General features: G+C 46.4%; 1 protein-coding gene across 2 annotated transcripts in view; it reads right to left on the reverse strand.

Annotated features, from left to right (window-relative positions):
- Window positions 1-6,445, reverse strand: part of LOC119170547 (paired box protein Pax-6) — a 66,788-nt gene extending 60,343 nt beyond the window's left edge. For both annotated transcript variants that reach the window (XM_037421737.2, XM_075887152.1), the window contains exon 1: window positions 6,211-6,445. The gene's annotated coding sequence lies outside the window, so the exon portion shown is untranslated. The remainder of the gene's footprint in view (window positions 1-6,210) is intronic.
- Between the last annotated feature and the right edge of the window lie 210 nt (window positions 6,446-6,655).

The raw sequence follows: 6,655 nt of genomic DNA on the forward strand, positions 1-6,655 counted from the left end.
TCCATAGGAAATGCAGCCGCCACAGCCGGGATTTGATCCCGCGACCTGCGGGTCAGCAGCCGAGTACCTTAGCCACTAGACCACCGTGGCGGGACTTCTTGGTAGAAATGACTCGAAACTAAAGACATTGCAAAAGTTGTATGATATGAGGAAGAGGAAGAAACAAAAAGAGGAAATGTAGGGAGGTTAACCATGAGCGTCCGGTTTGCTACCTTGCATTGGGAATAAAAGGATGGGAATTTTAAAAAAGAGAGAGAATGACAGCGTTTCACGCACAAAGATTTACAGTGTACTCACTGAGGCCGGAAACTTTTCTGGCCACTTCAGCATTCAGACATGCGACGGGGAAATCGCGGCCTTGTAGAGGGTCATGGGTAATCCGTGGGGACTATATATAGTGAAGCGCTGAACACACTGGATTGGGAACCTCCACCATGTGTCAGGGCCGTTTGGGCTAACGGAGTATTTAGCTGAGCGAAACAGCTAGGTGTGGCGTCAACACCCGAATTTTTATTTTAAACATTTTCTTGCTCACCGAGCGTCTCTCGTAGCAAACGCGGCGTTTTTGGAATCATGACAGAGAAATTATGTACAAGAAAAAAAAAACCTTTTTGTTTTCGTTTTAGTGTTGCCTTAACTGCCGTATAATAATTATGGCGCAGACTGAAGTGAAATCGAGTGGACGATTAAAATGAGCCCTTCCGTCGGCGGGATCCCAACCCACGATTACGATGATACAGAACAGCGATACAGGCCTTAACGACACAAACATATATCGAAATCGATGCATATCCAAAAACCCGGTGCAAGAGCGCGAAGCATCAGAATTGTGTCACCGATCTCTCCTCCATTTCCCCCTTCTTTCTACGGGTGTGAAGTATACGTCTACCCCGATCCATTGAAAAGAGGCAGGGGACGCAATCGCCCCTCGCCGCGTTCAACCCCTCGGCAAACCTTTCTCATCTCAGGTCCCCGTGTATATATACACACCGTCATGCACGTGTGAGTGAGTTATATATATCTTGCGCATTATTCGGGTTCACCCGCATGCGCCGATGGCAACCGATAGTTTTCGTAGTTATGCGGGAGCGGATCCCGTTCGAGGGGGGTATCACACAGCGTCGAATCGCGGAGGTATAACGGCTGCGGATACGTGGCAGCAACAGATACCCGTCTCCCTCTCCTCCACCTCCTCCCTTCACGCATCTTAGTATATATATTTTTTGCCTACGTTGTGCACGCATGCGCGCGTGCATGGTGTTGAGTTTCCCGTACAAGCCGCTCCCCTTCACGCCGCTATTAATCTTCGCTTTTCAGCGATGCTCGTAAAAAAAAACAAAAAAACATAGGGATCGTAATGCCGTATAGGGGCACGCGCCGCAAATTCATATATTTCGTCATATAGTGTGACCCCAGTCGGTGGCGTGAATTGCGGCCGCGTTGCGGTATAGTGTAGGAGGGGGGAGATACTTTCTTATCTCCCCTATATACCTCAACACTGGGGCATGGTTCCTCCATAGGCCATATACCTCCCCACACAACCTCACGACGTTGTTCACGTTATACCTAAATATGTTTTCTTTATATTCTCTGTTGTAACTGCCCATAAGCGCGCTGTGTATGTGCGCGCGTGTGACTTTCTTTCCTTTTTCTTTCTTTTCTTGTTTCTTTTTTCTCTATTGCGCCAGTGTAGGGTAGCGAACCGCCTGGTCAACCTCCCGGAATTTTCTTCTCTCTTTACCCATGAGAGTCAATAAAAGGCTCTTTGTATACGCTCTTGATTGCAAACATTATAGATGGCAGTGGTTTGAACGTAAACGTGATGCCACGCGTTAGACGTAATGCAGTCATTGCTGAACGACGCCTATGACAGTGCAGACAAATAAATAAATAAATAAATAAATAAATAAATAAATAAATAAATAAATAAATAAATAAATAAATAAATGCGACGCATTGTGTCGGCAGCTTTCGTGACATCGTCGAGCAACAATGAGTTAGAAGCGCCTGTGTATTTACGTTTTTGAAGAAGGAAAATACACCTTATACGTCCAGCGACATCTGTCACGGTGATGTATTGGTCTCCCCGTCACCACTTTGCGTTCGTAAAGGCATAGTTCTTCCGTCCCGTGTCGTTCGTTTTTGCAATGGCTCTGCACTTGTCACCGCCGTACAAACTCTATACCGCTAGAGGGGGATAAATGTTGGCTCGTCGTCAGAAAAGGGTTGCCTTATTGATGCGAGCGTATGAACTTTGGTAGATGTGGCGGTTGAGTTCCCACCAACGCTGGTATGAGTAGTCGGAGGAGGGCAACAAGATAAAGCGTCGGCGTCTTGATGTTTTCTACCTGACTTGCAAGTTATGTCAAAGTCGTACTCCTGCAAGCGTAGTATACATCGACCCAAGCGTCCGGACAAGTTCTTCAGTGTGACACTATACCAACGCCATATGATGACACTAACGTCAGCAATAAAGCCCTTATTTTTGTTTTTTGCTTCAGAAGAAAATGTTCTGAGCATTTCTATACATCTGCTATGTCACACTAATAAACAAAGCGATAGATTAGACTTTTTTCATATTGTTTCATTTTACGTCATAGCAATGAAGCGTTGCTGGGTTGAGAAGATAGAACTGAAAAAACCATGGTTTCTGCTTTTACTGTATACTCACGCACTATATGTATATCCAATTAATTAACCTCTGCTTGTCAATCTGTGTATTTTCTCAATGACATGTCATGCGCACATGTATAGACATTGTATACAAAAATGGTTTGAAAATAATCGAAATGTGTTCGGATGCCTTCTTCCAAGCCTGGCATATAGTGCATGCATTCATTCGACGCTCATGTTTCTTTGTTGCCTGTGAACACGGGCACATACGCGCTCTGGGGGATCGCCCCATGCATTTTCGACTTCTTCTACAAAAAAAAAGATATATAGAGGGAAATTAAATCGAGAGTTGTTTTGTAAAATCAATCTTAACTGCAGAATATTGAGTAATCAACAGAAATAGAGCACGCCGCTGTATATTTTGTAACGATATCGAATAAGCTCAACTTCTGCACTTCTAACATTTGCAGAAAAACTGCAGTTTGAAAAGCACACGAACGCACACACACACATTTTATTCATTTACTCATTTGTTTGGACAGGAAGTCAGTCAATCTATACACTCGTTCCTCCCGTGTTGTTTCTCTATTGCGCTCATTACAAGCCATTGATTTGGTTGCTTTATCTATAGGTGACAGTCAAACAGTGTATATATTACTATAAAATATTGCGCTACGATTCAACACTTAATGATGTACTATGGCTGAGGCGAATGCGTGTACATCAACATGCAATGCGAAACTGTTGGACGGATGCATATACCGATGGTAACTGTCTATTTTATACAGTCGATCCTCTCGAACCACTCACGCATGCAAGAATTGCGCCTCACGTGGAAAGGCTCTCTATAAATACCTCTCATGACACAATACGCGCGCAATTGAGTAATTGAAAACGTGTTAATTGTTATCTCTGGTAGTGTAGTTAAACTGTTATTGCAGTATATGCTTGATCTGTCTACGCTGTATGCTGGCGTGAAAGATATGGGAACGTATGAGGAGCAGTCGTTCTTGAACTCCCTCGATTTGTGCATCACATGAAGCCGTTTTAATACAAGCACACACACACACATAACTTGGGGCCGCGATACAATTTATACGCTGGCGATCTAGACGTCAACTGAAGTGTGTAGTCATATAAAGCGAAACCAACCCACAACAAAGAGCGCGTTATAAATATATGACACCCCCCCCCCACACACACACACACACACACAAAATAAAGGAGATAAGGATAACCCGCAGATTACAAGGGATAACAAAAACTAATAACATCTGCTCAACGGGCACTGACGAAACAGCATAACTTATGGCCTTCCTTTTATCGTGCTACCACAATAATATGTTTCTCAACAGGAGAGAAGGCAGGGAGATTAACCAGGCACATTCCCGGTATGCTATACCCTATATACGAGTTTTTAAAATTGGTTTGTATCACTGCGTTATTAAGCACTTTTTGTCGCTTTGGGGTGGTAGTAAAGCCAGCTCTTTTTAAAACCACGTGACAGGTGTGACATACAATGCTGCCATTTGTTGAGCTATATATATAACTGTTGCCTTGCTCCTTTTTAGTGGAAGTTGTGTGTCGTGGGATTTACCCATCTGGTGTGGCACACATACCCGCTTATGATGCCCACCTGCTTTACCAGGACACGAAAGCCTCAAGTATAAAGGCTCCACTGTGGAAATAAATAATTTCAAACAGAAGCGGGACGAATCGTCGCGTCAGTAACTCTCATTGACTGGCTCGGCGTGCAAGCTATCGGTTTCGATGTGACTCACGCAGAACGAAGCTTTGCATAGAAAAGGTGGGCTCATTCCGTGGATACAAATCGTATACGCAATTTAGTGCAAGTCTATCGCTGACGCAACTATATCATTACGGTAACTCGCACGGGCGCGCATTCATCGTCAAGACATGAATATCTCAAGCGTATACACTTAAAACACAAATACACTCATTAATGTAATTATTTCTTATCTTTTCCACGCTCTACGTCTACACTTTGTATATTTCACTGTATTGAATCTATGTATTTATGCTCTAGACACACATGCTGAGTGTTGTGCATTATTGTGGTCTGGGCGGGGATCGGTGCATTGTCAGGCATTCAGTTGCCTTTTCACCACCCCTTTCCATTCAACCACTGGATAAGTGATGTATGTTTAAAACTATGATGATGAATAAACTTCAAACTTAAAACTTCAAACTTCGTCTGTGCGCGTACAGACGCTCTTGTTTAATGCACTAAAAAATGGGTGCTAAGATTTATAGGCGATTTGTTAAACCGCAGCGACACCTTGCGGTAAATACAGGCGTAAAAAGTGCTCTCATCAAGACGTGTACAAGTCTGAGTGCATGCAAGGCCTGCAGCGAGTGCACGCACACATAAAGCTGCAGCCGCGGTGCTCAATTCACAAGCCACGCGCGGAATTCATTCAGCTGCAGTCTTGTATTTGTGCACTTGGCGGTATGCAAATATGACGTATACGAGCACACAGTTTAAAGCGATGCATGAGACGTTAAACGAATGAGCTTTTGAACGCGTCATCGCTTATCGCATCTCCACCACCCCTTTCCAACTCTCCTCTTACTTTTTTTTTGCGTTCTTTATAATTCACCAAGTGTTCACACCGACGGATGAAGCTGTCCGCAAGAGTAAAAGCAAAATATACAGATCTCAGTCGGGGGGCCTCACGCAAGTTGTCTTTAACAAGCATGCACCACGCATTTCAAACACACTGGAGCTGCAACGTTTGGAAGTCGCGGCGTGACAGCTCGGTTCCCGCTTTTGATGGAGTGCGCGCCGTGAGGAAACAATTTCTGTCCGCCGCGCGCCCGGCCATTAGCAAATGGAACGCGGTCTCATATGAGCATCCACTGTGGTCTTTCGGGCGAGAGAGAGATAGGAGGAGGAGGAGGGAAGAGCGAAGCTTATATCTATAGCTCGCACACCCTTTTACTGGAATGAGGGAATTACAACAGGGTGGCGTCATGCATGGGTCGTCAAACACGAATGTCTCTATTTAGATGCGTGACGAGTCACCCTTTCAACACCTCTCTCTCTCTCTCTTTCATTAAGGCCGAACGTGCCTGTGGTGATGAGGGTGGCGAGTCGAGCCTCCGAGGAGGACTTCACATAGCGTATACTATACCAGCATGTCATATGTATATCACACCGACAGCAAATGTGCACGTCTTTGAGGATATATTCCAGGTCATCACAAAAGGGAATATAGTACTGGGAATGTGGCCTGTATTTCTGGAGGATGTGGTGTTTGTTGATGTATTATTCTCATGTATAAGCTTAATTTCGTCGTGGGATCTGAATGACGAGACGACCTGAAGAACGGAGGCGTTAACAGGAGAGACGGGCTTTTTAGCAAAGGGAGATCGTACACGAAGCGTGTAACGCGAACTCAAATTTCAAAATTAGTGACGCGCGAACAGGTGTAAGCGTGTCAATAAAGTGCGATCGACACCGGAAGGAACGTCGGGAGTTCGAAGAAAGTACAAAACAGGTAAACACTTTCCCGTAGACACACAAAAGGAAAGGGTCATCGGAGTCACGCGCACAAAGAGAAGTCGTCTGCTCACCTGGCGTACAACAGTGGGGGCGTAGCAGACGACGACGTCGACAGGAGGCGAGCCGCAGCAGCCTTCAAGGCGCGCCCATGGTCGGCTGGCTAGCCGGCGTCGCGCTTCGGACCCCCTCTTCCGGTCGGCGGCCGCGAATTTTCCGGGGCCGTGGGAAGAGCGGTGTCGCACGCTTGGCCAGAGACGGCGGGCCCCGCGCCCAACGGCTTTCACGCCCGAACTCGCCGACCCGAACTCTCCGGTCGCCCCGCTCTGTCGCGCTCGGCCGCCGACGCTGTCGGCTCAGATAATCGCCGCCTCGGACCAATGGAGCGCTGCGTGCGGGCGTGACGTCAGCCCTCGCCCTCTCCACGGGGGTCCGCGGACACGCCCCGCAAACGGCGCATCTCATTAGCTCCGCGGGCCAATCGAAGCCGCGTCGGTTCAGCCGCGGGAACCGCCTTCG

This window comes from Rhipicephalus microplus, chromosome 2 (genome assembly GCF_043290135.1).
Source record: "Rhipicephalus microplus isolate Deutch F79 chromosome 2, USDA_Rmic, whole genome shotgun sequence".
Taxonomy (NCBI): Eukaryota; Metazoa; Arthropoda; class Arachnida; order Ixodida; family Ixodidae; genus Rhipicephalus; species Rhipicephalus microplus.